Below are 20,860 nucleotides of genomic sequence, written 5' to 3' on the forward strand. Positions count from 1 at the left end.
GCTAGACCATATGATGTAAAACACTGTGTCCCATATTTATTTAATTCCAAGACCTATTAACAATGGAAATTTCGCACAGTGTGAAAGATATTATTAAAAATAAGGTTAAAAGAAACCAAAATCATTATTTCCGAATTACGCATTTTTTCTAAACTTAACAAATAGAAGAATCATTTCAATTATAAACAAATAATCTCCTTCTTTATATTAAGTAAGTGATCAAATCGCGGGAAACATCGTCCATAGTTCCTTCATTCATTTAAAAAAAGAAGAAAATAACACTCTAGCAACCCAATTTACTTCATCACAAGAGAGCACGGTCATAACAAGCAAAATGGATAACTACACAGTGGCGGCACCCTAAGACAATACTCGGCACGCAATTGGACATACAGATCTTCACGCCTATAGAAAGGTAACTGTTAACTGTTCACAGAGGATTGATATCGAAGCCAGACTTGGCCTGTAGCCCTTAAAAACGATTTATGAGCTTCTGCAGCACGTATCTATAATATAAGATTGTTCCAGTTACACAAAAATACCTAAATAATATTGTGTTCACGGCCTCTAGTACTTTTTAGGTCCCAAAGGCCGGCTGCGAATAGTGGCTCTTCAGCGAATCACTCGCACTTAGTTGACGTTAAACAAGTTCTTGTTCACCAGGTTCTATGGGATCTGAGTTCATTGGTGGTATTCCTACAATGCCTTCAGTTAGAATGAATGCTCATCTTCAAAAGCCACACTGCACCCCGATCACTGATAGCATGTCCCCCGAACCCCGCACCTAGGGTCTGTGGCTGGCTCGACTATAGACTTCGTTCGACTGGCAGTGCACAGCCAGTGGCAGTCTAGCCATCACCTCATCTCACCTGGGACATACACATTGGTTGCAATCCGTTGGAAGCACAACCTAATACTCCAGAACTGAGAGCAAGAAAACGCTACCAAGCATGCCAAGCAAAGTATAATTCTCCGCCTCATCGCGTGCCACCCTCTCTCCCTCACTATCGTGACGACGCGAAATCCGTCACCCAGTGACGGGATAGCAAAGTCTCTGGTGCGATCGCTACTCATAGGTTATTGTTATTATTCAAACACAGCAGTTTTCGCCCCAGAGTGAGAGGAGGTTGCGCTGTTCAATAGAATCACCACGTGCACAAAACTTTAGGTTCCACATGATAGAAGACAGGGACTTGTAAAGACTTTTAAATTACGTACAGCAACTACAGGCTTACTTTGGCACCATTTGTAAGTTGCCGCTTCATATGGTTGCCTGTAAGGGTCTGTCCGGTGCGACAAGTTCTTTTGCTACATGAATCATCTGTTTGGATGGATATGTTGAAGGTGTGGCTGGATTCGTCCACAAGTTCAAGAACATGCCAAAAATTTCGTATTTCTACAAAATGGAACACCGCCACACAGGGATATGCCTGCAAGAGAAAGAGATGCTTTAATATTCGATAGGCAGTAACGGCCGTACGAACCTCGCATGATTCTTAGGTCGGCTCACCTCACGGTTTGTGTTCCTTATTTCGTTTTGACAGGTTTGTAAAGGACTTCGTCCAAGTGCCCCCATTATAAAACTGAGCGTGAACTGGTAACACGCGTCGCAATAGCAATGAATGCAGCAAGTTAAGAAGTTCTCGCAAATGTATGGGACGAGTATGGCTATAGCCTGGTTGTCTGACGTGCATCCAGTAGAGTGCTCATTTAACATTTCGTAAGTATTCTGCCTTAAAATTTTCTATATGTTTAGTGTAGAATGTAACTGCATGAAAATAATTACTGAAAAATGCGATTACTTATGACCTGTATTGCGCAGTCTAGTGAAGAGCTATGTGTTGCCAGACGTCAGAGTGAACAGTTTTCAAGACCTCAAAAATACTCCAAAATAAAATAGAAATGGTTCAAATGGCTCTGAGCTCTATGGGACTTAAGGTCTGAGGTCATCAGCCACCTAGAACGTAGAACTACATAAACCTAACTAACCTAAGGACGTCGCACACATCCATGCCCGAGGCAGGATTCGAGCCTGCGACTGTAGCAGTCGCGCGGCTCCGGACTGAAGCGCCTAGAACCGCTCGTCCGCTGCGGTCGGCGCCAAAATAAAACCAATAAAAATTACACACTACATTTTGTCTCAACAAGTTATCCAAATTACTTTAAATAAAGTTCACTGCTGATTCACGTACCCAACATGAATACGAAAAATGATTCACACACGGATTTGTCACACTGGTCACTGAAACGTACTTTGTATAAAAGAAACTTACAAATTGAAACTATCTGACCTAATCATAGAATAACTGTGTAATGACATTTATCTGTAGGTGTACCGTAACCGTATGACTATGACCGTAAACTATCCTTGCACTTACTTCGGCTCAGTAAAAGTTTTCTCTCAACAGTGGAGCACAGCAAGCAGCGAAACTAAATTAAAATGAATGTGTACCGCCACGTGCAATGATCATGGTAGTAACACTTGTATCGAAATAATTTTGGATACTAATGTTCCACAAATTATGTTTTTAAAAGAATTTTACAGTAAAGAACTGCTTTATAAACTCAATTCCAGGTTCGTGAAGAGTATTGACGCTAAACGAAAACAACAGGTTTTAGAAACAATTTTAACTGCTTGATTATTTAAAAGAAAGTAACTTTACACAAAAGATTAACTTATCCAAAATGATTACTGTTGCTTCACATAACCTACGTCGGCCCCCGGTAGCTGAGTGGTCAGCGCGACAGAATGTCACTCGTAAGGGCCCGGGTTCGATTCCCGGCTGGGTCGGGGATTTTCTTCACTCAGGGACTGGGTGTTACGTTGTCCCAATCATTATCGTTTCATCCCCATCGACCCTCAAATCGCCGAAGTGGCGTTAAATCGAAAGAGTTGCACCCGACGAACGGTCTACCGGACGGGAGGCCCTAGTAACACGACATTTACATTTACATTACTTATATGTGGGGAAGAAGAATAGATTTCTCTTGCTGTGGGCAACCCATTAAATAATATTTAAAGCAAATCTCGGTACGGCAACTGATTTTACAACGAAGTACTCACTACACGTAAGCGTGCAAAAGACGCGACTTTACCTTGAATCTGAATTCCTCACAAAAATCTTTTCTAAGTTTTTTTCAGCATTTTCTTATTCAATCATTTCCAGCAAATACGTACTCACTATTTAGCAACTCAATTCCAGACACAAGTTTCTGACCATTCAATTCCGTGTCTGCTACCCACCACACCCCAAGTATACTCCCTGTGACATGAGCTTAAAGCCGTCGTGAGCGAGCTATAGGGGGTGGGGTGAGGGCGGGCGGAGTGTCGCAGGAAGGTAGAGTGGGGAGGATCCTCGCTGGGATCTTCGCAGGTTTTAACGTTTGCTGTCCCTGTGGGCGTCCTCAGGCAGAGACGGTGTAACAACTAAGCCAAACAGCACTTATCAACATCGCTTGCTCTCAGCTATGTGCAGATCGATATCTGAAAGTAAGAAACACACACTTCACAATTTCTCAAAAATAAATTAAAAATGACATTCTAAACGTTACAGTGAAATTTACTCAAAGTGTGTACTTGAATGCATGAGAAAGATGTACCCTTGTAAAATATGACACTTCTGTTGAAAACAAATGCGTTCTATACCTATGCGTAAGTTAAAATTCTCTCCACATTTCCATAATTTTTCATGTAGAATATACGGTCCAGAGCAATGTAATGAATCTTTTTGCAGCACCCACTATTCTTGCCCTTCCAGAACAGAGCCGTTGTTACGAACATTGGGAAGGAGTACAATGTGAGAATTACGTTCAGCACCGAGTGCACCGTGTTCAAGGATTAAGAGGTCAGTTTTGCCATGCAGCGTTATGCCTCGTCAGACCACAACACCTGGACCACCAAAACGATCATGCAAGACAGTGTTTCCTCTTCTCTCCTTCGGATGCTACGTTCAGTACAGCGGAACCTTATTGTTTTGATGGTCCAAGTGTTGTAGCTCAGTGATGCATAATATAGCATGGACATACTGATCTCCAGTCTTTGCACAAGGTAAAGTCATTGGTCAGCGCTATTGTGACACTGTACTCCTTCGCCACGTGCATTTTCTCAGGGTACATTCTTCCTTGTTGGCATCTTTATGGATGACAAGCCGCGAACACACCGAACTGGGCAGTTGGAGGAATTCTTGGAACAGAGGATATTCGGTGAACGGACTGGCCTACCCGTCCTCCCACTTAAGTCCCATAGAGTACGTTTATGTGGCGATGCGGAGAGCTGTTGCAGCACGTCCACATGAGCAAATAACCGTCCAACTGTTGTCAACCGCGCTAGTGGAGGAATAGAACGCCCCACCACCGAAGTTCTTACTAACTTAATGGCCCACATGAAAGCACATTTCAGAGCGTTCATTGCCTTCCTTCGTTATAACACAACCCGTTCACAAACACGTCCCATCCAGGGGACCATTACGACTCACGGCGACTGCAGTGTAGTTGAGTAAAACTGTCATTTCTGTTCATCTCACTGCGCATTACTTTCAGTTACCTTCTTTGCTAAACTGTAGACCTTCTGTCTGTGAGTAGTCCAAGTTTCAATGAGCAGTGTTACTTGGCAGTGACACGTCATGTGTAAGTTACTTCCGTCCTTAAGTTTTGCACACCATTGTATGCAAATGATTGAGTGGATAATGTCGGAGGCTCCGAGAGTCTGTTAGCTAATGGTGCTGTTCTATATGGAGAAGTTACAATGCCAGAAAACTGTAGTGAAATGAAGGAATACCTGCATGAAATCTACATCACTGCTGATAACTAGGTAAAAGTGTTATTGCAAGGTTACACAATCGCCTAACAATCACTCCTGGCTGTCACATCTAATTAATATTTGTGAGTATGCAAAGGAGCGATTTAAAGTGAAACGAACGTATAAAAATAGTCTTAGAAAATGGTTATGCCAAACAGAGGCTCACTGGGAAAAACCACAGAAAATGAAGTCATTTCATAGTGGAGGTGAATTACGAAACCCTTGTCCGACTTATAGGTGAATACTGCACGACAATCTTGGACTATTCATTATTATCTATTTGGCGTACGCCAGTAAAACACAAGTGACAATGCAATTAGCTAAAACTGAAATAATTATAGTTATAAACAAACATCTTACGTATCGATATAGGCTAGTGCTTCTGGATTCGCCATCAGGATATCTTCAAGTTTCCCTTCACAAGCTGTGCGAGGGCATTGTTCTATGATGTGTTTTATGGTTTGGATTTCACAACATTGGCAGAAAGGCGTCGTTTCCTTGCACCGTTTATGCAGGAAATAAGCGCTTCTACCATGCTGGGTCCGTATTCTGTCCAGAGTTGACTGGGTTTAACGTGCTAACTCTAAATGCGGAGGCTTTTTGGTAATACATGGAATTCGTTTCTCTGCTTTGTGGTCCATTGTTGATGCCAGGCTTTAGTCAAGCTGAATTTTTCCTCTATGGCTGTAATAGCCATTTTGACCGGGGGTCTTATGGATCGAAGTCGTATATTTGTGACGTATTCAATGTGCTCAAGTACTGACAGGTTATTGTTGCTCCAGATCTTCTTGTACTCACTCGCGTGTGCCTTTATATGAATCCAGTTCGGCCGTGGAATATCACTCAGTACTGGGAGCCATTCGGTAGGAGTAGATTTAATGATTCCTGCGATCATTTTCATTGTGTTATTGAGCTGAGCGTCAGTTTTATGAGTGTGAGGACTGTTAAGCACAGTATTCAGCAATCAAGAAGACTAGCACAGAGCAGATGAGCGTAGGACAGAGGCCAATATTTCCCATGTTGCTTCACAGAGCTTTTGTATAATATTTTAATTTCTCTGTCACTTTTGTTATATGCTCTATAAATGTTGAGGGTGCCCAGCCATCATTGTAGCCGTGCTTTTTATACCTTGTGTCCGGCATGTCTGCGATATATAGGCTGAAAATTAGTGGTGCAAGTATCGATCCGTTTAGCAGTCCGTTCTTGAGTTTTCGAGCTGATAACCTGAAATGTTCTGTCGTTCAGCATGTCATTTAGCAAACGAGCTGTTGGTTTTCACCGGATCGCACGAGGTAATTTATAGATCATGTCTTCTCGCCAGACAGTGTCGTAGGCGGCTGATAAATCAATGAATGCAGTAGAGATCTTAAGCTTTCTTTGAAATCCCGCTTCAGTATAAGTTGTAAGCAAGAGAACGTGGTCAGCACAGCTTCGTTTTGGAGTGAAACCTGCCTATGCGGTTGATATCACGTCAAATATTTTCCGAGAAATTCTGTTGCAGATGAGCCTTTCAAGGAACTTGTATGGCACTGATTGTAATGTAATGGGCCTATTGTTCTTAGGTAACTTTGCTACTTTCCTTGGTTTTGGGATAGTTATTATCTTTTATAGTTTGAACTCTTTGGGTAGATTACCAGTATGGATGACGAAGCTGGCCAGACACAACTTTGCCTGTTTTCCGCATTTACTAGGAATTCGGGGTTGATGTCGTCATATCCTGGTGCGTTCCCTGATGTGATATTCTATACCGCAGATTCGATTTCTTCAAGTTTGAAAGGGTAAGCGTAATCAGTCTCCGTCGCCTGATTCCACGTATTTCTAAGTTCACGGTCAGTTTCTACTGGGTGTGTTTTGTCTCTTTGTGTCTGGACGTTCCTGCTATGTGGGACTTGGACCATTACCATATAAGACTGATCGACGAGATAGAGACGATACAAGCAAAGTGTTTCGCCGCAGATTGGTTCAGCAAGCGCGAAACCTTCACAGTGATGTTCTGTCACCTCGTATAGTGGGCACGGCAGGGGCGGTACTGTGCATCACGTCGTCGCTTACTGTTAGAATTCCACGAACTTACTTTCCTACAAACATCTGTTAATTTATTACTACCTCCTATGACTTTTTCGCGAGAAGGTAGTTAAAATGATGTTTAAAGCTTTCCCGGAGTACTGATTGTTCCTTAAAAACACGGGAGAACCGCCGGATATCAGTAACGCCCTGCCACGATATTTCGGCGCAGAGTCTTCTGGCCATCTTCACGTGAGTGCCACTGTAGTAGTACTGGCGATTACGCGCTGAGCTCCGATATTTAAAGCCGTACTGAGGTTGACATTGCGCATTGTGCTGCTCAGCGTCCGCGTTCATAACGGCTCCGCGCGCTGCGCCTCGCGCCCTCCACCGTGAAAGCCTGTCGTATCGGTATCAGGTCGATTTCCATCTTTATGCATATAACTACGTCGACTACGAAGTTGCTCTATAACAGGATTCCAAGCAGAGTTTAACTGATAACCGATATCTCGATTGATGAGAGTCTCGTTGTCAGACAATCTTATTTCCACAGATTCAATGATAATCGAGCTCCAAAAGTTTGCTGTATGGGCAAAAATTTTTGTGTCGTTGTAATTCATGGAATGGTCTGTGGAAATACGATGTTCGGCGATTGCAGTCTTGGTCGATTGGAGAAGGCGAGTATGCTGTTGGTGTTCCAAAATGCAAACAACACGAACTGTGCAGGAACGCATTGTGGAACACCAACGGCACACTCGCCTTCTCCAAGCCACCAAGACTGCAATCACCGAACACTGTATTTCCACAGACCATTCCATGAATTATAACGACACAAAAATTTTGGCCCATACATCAAACTTTTGGAGCTCGATTATCAATGAATCTGTGGAAATAAGATTGTCTGACAACGAGACTCTCATCAATCGAGATAGCAGTTATCAGCTAAACTCTGCTTGGAATCCTGTTATAGAGCAACTTGGTAGTCGACATAGTTATCTGCATAAAGATGGAAATCGACCTAATACCGATACGACAGGCTTTGACAGTGGAGGGCGCGAGGCGCAGCGCACGGAGCTGTTATGAAAGCGCACGCTGAGCAGCGCAATGCGCAATGTCACCTCAGTACGGCTTTAAATATCGGAGCTCAGCGCGTACTCGCCATTACTACTACAGTGGCACTCACCTGAAGATGGCCAGAAGACTCTGCGCCGAAATATCGTGGCAGGACGTTACTGATATCCGGCAGTTCTCCCGTGTTTTTATGGAACAGGTAGTTAAAATCGTAGAGATATAGCTCTCACGGAGGCTTACCAACAATAATAGTTTTTCCCGCGAAACTATAATAGGAACAGCAAGAAACGACAGTGGTACTCAAAGTACCCGCTGTCATACGCCTTAAGATGGATTTCGGAGTAAAGATGAGGATATAAATATAGACGCTCCCGGTTAGGCGCTAAAGAAAAACAGGACGAATACTCTATCTATGCTGTCGTGTCGCTTAGTATCACAGGAATGTTTGCTAGTGGAATAAACAGAAAAGCTCTATGTTTTCTAGGAGTAGAAAGAAAATTTTAGAAAGTGCAAGTTGTGTGAAGTGGTCGGAGAAAATAACAGACAGCATTTCTTCTTTGTTGCTGTTGGTAATTCGCGTCATTTCGCAGCAGGCCCATGGATCGAGTGGCAATTAACCATACCTCCTACTTTCATACAATTACTTACCCTCGGAGGTACCGCTGAGAACCCCGGCACGCCCTCATCGCCCTGCCCTCGAGACGTTACTTCCCTTTTGCACGGCCCACGAAATTTAATTAAAGTCTACCGCGGCCCTTCTGGTAGCCAGGCGAAGCGGAGCTCGACTGCCGACGCCAAGGAGCCACTTTCGGTGCGCACCTCAACCGCAACCGACAGCTAACCATACGGACCAACCACGACTCCGGGCTTCTCATCGCCTTGCCGGCGTTACACAATGGCGGCGGAGAAACTTTTAAGTGCTATTGATCGTTATCGCGTTAACGTCTTTGTGCTTTATTTTTACGCTTATTACTTGCATTCGCTTTAACTATGTGGAAAACTCTGGCTTTCCGAAAGAAAAAATACAATAAGTGCAAGACGCAACAGGGAACAACAGTAATGGAAGACCAAGAACTCAGTGCTCCGTTTCAAAACTATGTAAGGCAGTTCAAATGGTTCAAATGGCTCTAAGTACTATGGGACTTAACATCTGAGGTCATCAGTCCCCTAGACTTAGAACTACTCAAACCTAACTAAGCTAAGGACGTCACACACATCCATGCCCGAGGCAGGGTTCGAACCTGCGACCGTAGCAGCAACGCGGTTCCGGACTGAAGCGCCTAGAACCGCTCGGCCACAACGGCCGGCTGTAAGGCAGGATGCAAAGTTTTGCCTCTAATGTTCATTCTATACATGGAAGAAGCGAAGAGGATATAAAAGAAAGATTGAAGAGAGGGCATAAAATTCAAGGTGAAGATATATCAGTGATGGGTTTCGCTGATGATATTGTTATTCTCAATGAAAGTGAGCAAGAATTGTACAATTTGTTGAATGAAATGAATAGTGCACTGAGTACAGAATATGGGTTGAGGGTAAGCATGGCGGAAACAAAAGTAAGAGGATGAGATAAAAATTAGAGTAACTATAAACATAACCACAAAACTAGTGATCTCGGTGTAGACAATGTTAAAGAATTCCACTACCTTTGAAGTAAAATATGACACAATGGAGCAGACAACAAAGACATAAGAAGCAGATCATTACAGGGAAAGAGGGCATTCCTGGCCAAAGCAAATCCAATAACATAAAACATAGACCTTAATTTGAGGGACAAGTTTCTGAGAATATACGTTTCAAAGTGTTGTATGGAAGTGACTCATATATTGTGGTATAACAGGATAAGAAAAGTGACAAAGCGGTTGAGATGTGGTGCGCCACGGAATCGGCGAAGGAAGGAATATGTGATAAACAGTGATAGCATGAAATGACGTGATGACAGGATGTGTTAAGCCACAGGGAAAAACTTATAAGACTAGAGGTAGTTACAGAATTTAAAAATTGTAGGGGAAGACAGACAAGTAATTGTGGACAAAGGGTGCAATTGCTTCTCTTAAATGAATAACTTCTCAAAACAGAGAAATTTATAGCTGGCCACTTCAAACTAGCCAGACGACAAGAAAAAGAAGAAAAATAGGAATTTCCTAGAACAGGATGTCAGAATACGTTCTTGTTTGGCATAATGTTGGCGACCAGTAGCAGCCGCGTTACCCTTCGAAATTGAGACTTTTTGTCGTCAAAGATTTTGTAGAATGTTTCACTGGCTAGACAGGTTCCAACTGACAGGTAATTCAGAATGTTAGCGGATAATGCTTGTCCGTAAGCTGCATAAAAATACGTGGGAGCCACACGTAAGTGGGATAATGTCGCATGTTGTGACACACTCGAAGGCCCAGAATTGTCCTTGACCACCTAAAAATTATTCATCAGTCAATGCTACCTCTGCAGAGGCTGACTATTACCTACGGATTGCGGCTCGGAGGAACCCTGACAGCAACGCCACCATGTTGAATAATACTTCTCGTGTAGCGACAGGACGTCGTGTTACGACTCAATATGTGCGCAATTGGCTGCATGAGGCGCAGCTTCACTCGCGACGTCTATGGCAAGGTCCATGTTTGCAACCAAGACACCTGCAGCGCGGTACAGACGGGTCCAACAAAATGCCGAATGGACCGCTCAGGATTGGCATCACGTTCTCTTCACCGATGAGTATTGCATATGCCTTCAACCAGACAATCGTCGGAGACGGCTTTCGAGGCAACCCGGTTAGGCTGAACGCCTTAGACACACTGTCCAGAGACCACAGCAAGGTGGAGGTTCCTTAGTGTTTTGGGGTGGCATTATGTGGGGACGACGTACGCCGCTGGTGGTCATGGAAGGCGCCGTAACGGCTGTACGATACATGAATGCCATCCTCCGACCGATAGTGCAACCATATCGGCAGCATATTGGAGAGGCATTCGTCTTCATGGACGACAATTCGCGCCTCCATCGTGCACTTCTTGTGAATGACTTCCTTCACGAGAACGACATCGCTCGACTACAGTGGCCAGCTTGTTGTCCAGACAAGAACCATACCGTACATGCCTGAGATAGATTGAAAAGGATTGTTTACGGACGACGTAACCCACCAACCACTCTGAAGAGCTTACGCCGAATCGCCGTTGAAGAGTGGGACAATCTGGACGAACAGTGCCTTGATGAATTTGTGGATAGTATTTCACGATGAATACGGGCATGCATCAATGCAAGATGGCTTGAACCTGGGTATTGGAGGTACCAGTGTGTACAGTCACCTGGACCACCGCCTCTGAAGGTCTCGCTGTATGGTGGTACAACATGCAGTGGGTGGTTTTCATGAGGAATAAAAAGAGCTGAAATTATGTTTTTGTTGATCTCAATTGCAATGCTCTGTACAGGTTCCTGAACTCTCTGAACATAGGTGATGCAAAACTTTTTTTTGATGTTTGTAGAATTTATGAAAGGTACAGCATCGACTACTTAGAGATACGATATTCACATAAAAAGCGTCTTAAAACGGGACGCACTTAATGAGCAATGAGCAAGGTCCGTCAAGTTGTACCACTCAAATATATTCTCCCCAATCACCCCGCAACTCAAACTAATAAATGATGAATTTAAACCCAAGGCAAAAGGCGTTAATTCTAAACCATGATAATAAGATCAACTTAACAGATGGAAGCAGTTCAGCACAAAACAATAAATAATCAACCTCCTCCAGTCTGTTGGAATGAATAGCAACCACCAAGTAAAAAAAAAAAAGTACTAAAAAGACTGCAACCGTATTTCAAAGCAAACGTTCTAACAAAAGGCAATGTTCTGAAACGATCTCCCCAAGACTAGTTCGTTTTGGTTGGAACGGGGCAGTTCCAAGCGGCAACACGTAGCCATTCTTCGTTTGGCTGCACCTTGCGACCAAACGGTTCCTTCAGACTATGCACGGTTGCCGACTTCGCCCCCCTTCGGCAGTCTCACATAGGCCCTGACACCGGACGGAGACCCACCACGAGAGCCTCTCACGCTTGTGGAAGGCTTGGAAGTCGCCACACATTCCTTCATGGGCGGCCCGCGTGAAGCCGTTGCTGGGTAACAGTCAAAGGGTGTAACCATGCGCATTATCACGAAGAGCCGACACAGCTCAGTGAAGTTCAATAATTTAGCGTCCAACAATGGAGCAAGTACGCTGACGACAGTGGGAGCTGTTACGTCATGCAGGACCAGTCTGATATTTATCAAAATTTGTGGAAACGTGTATAACGTGACTAACATAACGGGTGTTACATGATTGTAGTTTCACTGTCTTCGAATCTGGTGCCATTCATCAACATCAGTATGATGAGTTACCTCCAATAGGTACGTATGTGCTCTTGTATTCGATGCGCCATAGAAGCGAATAGCCTCCAAATGCCGTCTTGAGGTTGAGGAATTTCTTAATGTGCCAGAATAAACTGTAGTCATTTGATGACAAGTGTTTGCAGACTGGTGTGAGACTATACACTGTAAGGAGTGTGTCAGAACTCTCCATTACAGTGATGAAATATTACACTGACTATCGAAAAAAATATAGCCAACTTAAGGCTGTTTTTTGCATTGTATAAGATTCTGCTATTCTCTATGGAAATAAATAAGCCCTCAGATGTTGATAGTAACAATCTGAGGGCGAAACATGGGATGGTTATTCTTAGCATTGTTGTGAGACGAGGTCTGTCTGCAATAGTAAATTTTCAGTAGTGTTGATCGAGAGCTCGGAGACAGAAGACGTGTCACGCTGCCCTCACGTCGGTGATGGCAGATCTTACTGCGCTGAAGGCCTGATTTCATTTATACAGCCAGGACAGATTTGGATGGCTTAAACACGCGTGAAGATGGAATTCATATTCGTAAGCTTAGCGTAAAGCGCAATTGCAGGGTTAAGCTCTTGCTTGTTAGTCCGAGTTGGCAATAATCTCATGGTTTGCTTGCCAGTTAAGCCTCCTTATCCTCCAAATAATAACTATTCTCCACATCTAAATGATAAATATGCTGTGGTTATTAAATGGTAAAGTAACTTTGAATTTGAAATAATTTGCTAATCTGGCACTCAGCCATTATTGATATTTATAAGGTCGTTGTCAGACATTTCGCCATTATTAATACTTGTCAATCGATTATTGGTCAAGATGATTTCTGAAGGTTTTGATTAGACTAAATTTATGAAATCCCTTATTACAAGTTGTTTAGTAGTTAACAGGACACAAGCGAACTCCTTTGTATTAAATTCATTCTTAGGGACAATAAGCTTTAGCCGCTACTGCTGCATGCTGCTCCGAATTGCTGTAAACCACATGGAAAAAGGCAGTCATCTAAAGAGGTGAGTGCAAAACTTAGGGCCAAAACAGAGACACTGACACACTACAATATGTCATGTACTCTAATCCAGTAAATTCCTTGAACAAAGCAGGTTCTGTATCACTTGTAAATTCGTATTCAGATAAACCGTCAGATAGCTTAGGTATTCATTGTTCAGGTTAATTTGTTTCTGTAGTTTTTCATATTCAAATATTCGGTCAGATAGCTTATCCAAATGTTAGTTTTAGTTTTTCATGCAACGATCTGAAGAGAAGAGAGCTTAAATGACATTGACCCTGACAATCATACAACACGCACACCGTGTTATGCTGGTTAGATTCCGATTACTGATAGTTCAGGTTGCTTATCGAGTCCATTTCCACAGACGAACATAGGCTTTATTTGTTGTAGATACGTTACAACATACTCTCATCGCATCCCAATCAAGCTCTATAGATGACAAACCAGTGGCAAAGATCCATACATTCTTCAAGGTATATGTGGACTTAAATGCTGTATATGGTCCTCCAAAATCCCTCTGATATATAACAAGTGGAACCCCGGTCGTGAAACGTTTGACAGAAACATCTATCATTCTAACCACATACTTGTAAGTAACCAGCTTCCCTTCAGCAATTACAAAGTCAGTTCTGTTATCATCTCCAACAGCGAATCGAAGTGGTACGAAACCACTGATTAACTGCCGAATATCACAAACCGCCCATCTTGGGACCTTACACAGGGACACATTAGCGTCGATCGGATCACATTGAACAGAAACTTGACTCATAGCTGAACACTGCGGAATGTCAACGTCACATTGTCACTGTTCTCAACGATGAATTGTCGGTGTCATATGACGCATGAAAACTTAAGATATCGACCCACTTTCCGGTAATTTTTTCGTGATAGTGCGTGGTGACACATCGCTTGTTACCACCTCCTGTGTTTCAGCTGCTGTGATCGAACCTGCGATATTCTTGTGGTGCAGTTCTTCTGAGAGGACACTGCTTGTTTTTCTTGCCACACCTTTCTCCTGATTTTATATCGCGACCATTAGTCCAGCAGCCATTGCGCTACACACAGTGGTAACGTAACAGCACCATGTGTTCCTATTTATCCCATGTCTTTGGCCTTATATTTTAAAACTGACTGTATTTTGTCTGTCTCGTCTGTGAAACCACTGATTAACTGCCGATATTTATTTAATGTCGGCATTATAACTTACTTCATAGAGGCCATGTTGTAAATCAAGTTGTTTACGTTATTAATTGCAATTATATACGGACATTAGCGATTTCTTCCAGAGCGAATGATATACTAAATTTCTGAATGTGGCTTGCAGCGACGAGAGTAGACAGTTTACTACGTCTCTTAGTTTCGCACTTATTTTCTGCCTAGTCACGCTGCGCGAAAAAGAGTCTTGCAGTGAGTCGGGCGTAACGAGTAGCTATTGCAGTGATTGGTATTGCACACTGTGAAATTTAGATATCGACTTTGTATATTTGCAGTAATAAGTGGTCTCACTTACGTAATCTTCTGAGGTGCAAGATGTTTTCGAGGCTAAATATGCGCTGAAGTTTCTCGCTGCACAAGTCCGGCAAGCACTGCAGTCAACAAATGCACTATGGCGAGCAGTAGCTACACTGTTCGTACGACATATCAACATACTGTGACGTGTAAAGTGCTACCTGCCTACAAGTCTGTGCTTCAGATAAAAGGCAAAAGTGCTTTTTAACCTACTGGAATTGCAACGGGAGGATCATTTATATTAGAGGAATTTGCCGCTATTTTGCTATGAACAGCGCATTAGCAAAGTCAGTAATAATGATTAGTTTTTAAAGGTATCCTAACACAAGATTCTCTTTCTCCTCTATCATATTATAACGTTTTATTGTTAATTTTGAGACAGAAGGAGCGTAGGTAGTTGAGTGGAGCGTGCAGGTGATTTTACTGGACATAAATTTCAACACATTTTATATGAACAATCAGCACATTATACATCGTGGTAAGAACAATCACTGATCATAACACAACTTAATATCCATCTCTATTTCATGACGTTTGCCAAGAGAAGAAAATCTTTCGGCTAGAAAGTCACTAAAACTGTTTACCTACAAATTATTTCACAGTTTTTTCTTTAACACCAATATTTGACACAAAACTCTAATAACATAGATAAAAAATACCAACGGGCTTCACATATACAGTGGATATTACTTTTCTCATGGCCTTAACGCAACTAGCGCATTAAACATTAACACAGTTAAATGGAGGCTAGCTTCTCTCAATATCTATCACATACGTTCCTCCATCTGCCATACAGTCCGGTTCACCTAGCGCAGTAAATATGTAAAGTAAGCAAATGGTGGCAACCTTCATAAAAAAAACTCTCAATCAAAGTTGAGATTACTTTACACCACTCGAAAAACACACAGATGCAACACATGGTATAAACAACAAAAGGCCGACTTAAACTGATTTTAGAATGGGGACGAAAGAGGAATAATCTTGGCATCCAGAACAAAGCCCTCACTTATACTAAAGACAAATACACTGACATATATACTTTGCTAAAACACGAGCTCATGCGAGGATGCAACACTGAAGCGACGCATTGCACGACACAAACATGACGGAAAAGACAACTAACAGAACAACGCCATAATAAACCACAGTGACAGTTTAAAACAACATCTCTCATATGCTGCTCTGTCACACTGTCCGTGAAATACTGTCAGTCAACACCTAAGCGGCGCCAAGGACTACAAAGCGACGTGCCACGAACACTAATGAGTCACGCTTCTCGTACATGTCACGCTGATCTAGAGGCACACAGCACTAAAGACGAAAACAGAGTGAACAGTCTCTCACAGAACAGAACGCAATGTGAACCGCAAAAAGCAGAATATGGCTTCACTCTTTCTGCAGAGGTAGTTATCTATTCTCTTTCATATACTAAAATAGTAAGTTAATTTCATACTGAAATCTGCTGTTACTTTGATGTAGCAATAGAAAAAGTCACAGTTAAACGTTAGGTAAATGCTTTGCTTGTTTACTTGTGTGGTCGTTTTACTAACGTGAATGGTTAATTGACTACACTATTATGCTTCGGCAAGATTAACGAAAAACTACCAAATTTAGAGTTGCTCACATTTCTCCTCCAATAATGTCAATATGTTAACTGCACTCACTAAGGATATTCTTCTTGCTTGGTTCATTATTTTCTCAGCAAAATTATGGTAGATTCTCTTAATGTGTTTGAGTAAAGATACACAGACAGTTCTCAGTTAATGTTATTTTGTTTACATGAGTCAATAAACGCAGTGAATTTCCTGAGGGAGGTCATTTTCATGTTTAGACTGCTCTTATTTGTTTACTTGAAATGTGAAACTAACGTATTTTAATGTGGTGTACGCTAGTCCAGTGACAAAACCAGCAATATGGTAGCATTTCTCTCATTTCACCTACAGAATTCACGTACGTGATAGTACAGCTCGTTACCTCCATGATTATAAGAAAAGTTTATTAAGGACAGAATTCAACAATGGAAATCACAGGACGGAATGTAACAACATTATGAAAAGGACAATTGCTACTCATTGGATAGCGGAGATTCTGAGTCATAGATAGACACAACAAAAAGACTGTCAGAAAATGAGCTTCGGTCAACAAAGACTTCGTCGGAAATAGACAACACACACACACACACAAACACATTAATACACGCACACTCGCGCGCGCGCACGCAAACGCGGCTCACACACACATGGCCACAGTCTGGCTGCTGAGGCCACACTCAGGTGAGAAAAGAAACTCAGAAAAAAAGTGAAAAAAGGACCGACGCTGAGTATAGTAATGCCTTCGGTGTAGATGTTCATGCTGTAACACATTCAATTTACTCAATGTATGTAGGTAAAAGAATTCTCAAACTGAAGATGTTTAAAGATAAGTGACAAAACTACAAAATACGCAATGAATGGTTTTGATGAACATACATACCCATGATACATACCCATAGTATGCACACATAATTCAAAGCTACCTAGTATTGCTCCCAATGTGGTAACTGAAAATCACTGTTGACAACTAGAAAAACGGTTCAAATGGCTCTGAGCACTATGGGACTCAACTTCTGAGGTCATCAGTCCCCTAGAACGTAGAACTACTTATACCTAACTAACCTAAGGACATCACACACATCCATGCCCGAGTCAGGATTCGAACCTGCGACCGTAGCGATCGCGCGGTTCCAGACTGTAGCGCCTAGAACCGCTCGACCACCCAGGCCGGCGACAACTAGAAGATTTTCATTCGGTCGTAGGTGATGGGAGGTACATGTCACAATCCCTGACGGTCACAAAAGTCAAGAATAGTCACATAACAAGATTCCGTTGGCGGGAATTGTACTAAAAACTGTTTTTTAGTACATAACACAATTACGTAGGGTAACAACCAGTGTAAATCAGCTGTGTTGTACGAATCTGAAAAATTTCCAAGCTAGTCAGTGATATTTTTGTACGCAATGTCAATAATGTAAGACCTTGGATTGGAATGGTTTTGCAAGGAATGTATTTACTAAAAATAGTCGTGCCAAAAAGTTTATAAGTATTAGAAAAAGAAGTACAGAATTACCATTAAGAAAACAAAACATCTCGGACGAACGTAGATAATGAAAACTGAAATATTTTCTGAATGAAACTGTCAAGAACAAGGGTTCTGTGCTCCATGTATTCTTCGGAAATTACAACAACACCTTAAGAGCCACCGTGGTACAACAACCGAGTTAGAAAACTGCTGCGGAAGCAAAGGGAACTTCACAGCAAACATAAACATAGCCAAAGCCTTGCAGACAAACAAAAATTACGCGAAGCGAAATGTAGTGTGAGCAGGGCTATGCGAGAGGCGTTCTATGAAATCGAAAGTAAAGTTCTGTGTACTGACTTGGCAGAAAATCCTAAGAAATTTTGGTCTTATGTCAAAGCAGTAGGTGGATCAAAACAAAATGTCCAGACACCCTGTGACCAAAATGGTACTGAAACAGAGGATGACAGACTAAAGGCCGAAATACTAAATGTCATTTTCCAAAGCTCTTTCACAGAGGAAGACTGCACTGTAGTTCCTTCTCTAGATTGTCGTAGATATAGAAATAGACGACAGAGGGATTGAGAAACAATTAACATCGCTCAAAACAGGAAAGGCCGCTGGACCTGATGGGATACCAGTTCAATTTTACACAGAGTACGCGAAGGAACTTGCCCCCCTTCTTGCAGCGGTGTACCGTAGGTCTCTAGAAGAGCGTAGCGTTCGAAAGGATTGGAAAAGGGCACAGGTCATCCACGTTTACAAGAAGGGAAGTCGAACAGATGTGCAGAACTATAGACCTATATCTCTAACGTCGTTCAGTTGTAGAATTTTGGAACACGGATTATGTTCGAGTATAACGACTTTTCTGGAGACTAGAAATCTACTCTGTAGGAATCAGCATGGGTTTCTAAAAAGACGGTCGTGTGAAACCCAGCTCGCGCTATTCGTCCACGAGACTCAGAAGGCCATAGACACTGGTTCACAAGTAGATGCCATGTTTCTTGACTTCCGTAAGGCGTTCGATACAGTTCCCCACAGTCGGTTAATGAACAAAGTAAGAGCATATGGACTATCAGACCAATTGTGTGACTGGATTGAAGAGTTCCTAGATAACAGAACGCAGCATGTCATTCTCAATGGAGAGAAGTCTTCCGAAGTGAGAGTGATTTCAGGTGCGCCGCAGGGGAGTGTCATAGGACCGTTGCTATACACAATATACATAAATGACCTTGTAGATGACATCGGAAGTTCACTGAGGCTTTTTGCAGATGATGCTGTGGTGTATCGAGAGGTTGTAACAATGGAAAATTGGACTGAAATAGAAGAAGATCTGCAGCGAATTGACGCATGGTGCAGGGAATGGCAATTGAATCTCAATGTAGACAAGTGTAATGTGCTGCGAATACATAGAAAGACAGATCCCTTATCGTCTAGCTACAAAATAGCAGGTCAGCAACTGGAAGCAGTTAATTCCATAAATTATCTGGGAGTACGCATTAAGAGTGATTTAAAATGGAGTGATCATATAAAGTTGATCGTCGGTAAAGCAGATGCCAGACTGAGATTCATTGGAAGAACCCTAAGGAAATGCAATCCGAAAACAAAGGAAGTAGGTTACAGTACGCTTGTTCGCCCACTGCTTGAATACTGTTCAGCAGTGTGGGATCCGTACCAGATAGGGTTGATAGAAGAGATAGAGAAGATCCAACGGAGAGCAGCGCGCTTCGTTACAGGATCATTTAGTAATCGCGAAAGCGTTACGGAGATGATAGATAAACTCCAGCGGAAGACTCTGCAGGAGAGACGCTCAGTAGCTCGGTACGGGCTTTTGTTAAAGTTTCGAGAACATACCTTCACCGAAGAGTCAAGCAGTATATTGCTCCCTCCTACGTATATCTCGCGAAGAGACGATGAGGATAAAATCAGAGAAATTAGAGCCCACACAGAAGCATACCGACAATCCTTCTTTCCATGAACAATACGAGACTGGAATAGAAGGGAGAACCGGTAGAGGTACTCAGGGTACCCTCCGCCCCGCACCGTCAAGTGGCTTGCGGTGTGTGGATGCAGATGTAGATGTAGATGTAGAAGCAGCTTGACCAAAATGTCGACATAAGAGCATTTAGTGGCAAAATTTATTGGTACCCTCTCTGGTTTTGTTTGACTTTGAAGATTGGCAGTGATTCAGTACTCCTGGACGCATTGAAGGTGTTGTACAGGGTTAGCACAGTAGTGAGGCTGTCATTTCGCTCTTCTGAGCCGGCAGGAGCTGTCTTCCTCACTTTGTTAATACTTCCGACTTATTTACAAGTAAGTGAAACAAGATAATGAAGACCAGCAAACGCCCAAGATAGTCACCATATTGTGGCTAATAGTACACACGCAACAAGAATGTTTGATAATCTTTTAGTAGGCACAGCAGGGGAAATTGGAGCTTTTCAAAGGAGAAGCAGGAGTTCTACATAATAACGTCACTAATGGTTTATGTAATGTACACTAAAATATAAATGTTGTTCAGAGATATTTAAATATTTCACGAATAAGCTTCTTTGTGAGAAACTTGAAAAGGAGTCGTGTAAACAACTATAGCCAATTTTTATCTCACATCCTTCAGTGAATAATAGGAGAAAGTACCTTACGCAACTCTAGTGAAACATTGAAGTGGATATAGTTCATTAGCATCTTAATGTTTCAGCCCCAGAAGACATAATCATCTGGTATTTGTTGCGATCTATTGGAAACACTTTATTTTGTAGATGACTATATTATTTTATAGTATCATGATCGTGGGGAATTAACTGTGCTGCTAAGATTTGGTTTCTGTCATATATAACATACAACCCAAAAAGTAGCCTAGTGTTGAATAACTTACACAAGTGACTAAACAGAGAAATTTTGGTTACTGGTGACATATCAAAAGTGGACCAGTTTCGTCTACATACATGAAACAGAAGTAGGATGCTTCTGTTTTACATACTACGTTTAATCCTGTGTTTTGAATTTGAATTAAGTTGTTCTGTGCATTTAGGGTCATCATTAATTTATAAAGTC

This window comes from Schistocerca americana, chromosome 1 (assembly GCF_021461395.2).
Source record: "Schistocerca americana isolate TAMUIC-IGC-003095 chromosome 1, iqSchAmer2.1, whole genome shotgun sequence".
Classification (NCBI taxonomy): domain Eukaryota; kingdom Metazoa; phylum Arthropoda; class Insecta; order Orthoptera; family Acrididae; genus Schistocerca; species Schistocerca americana.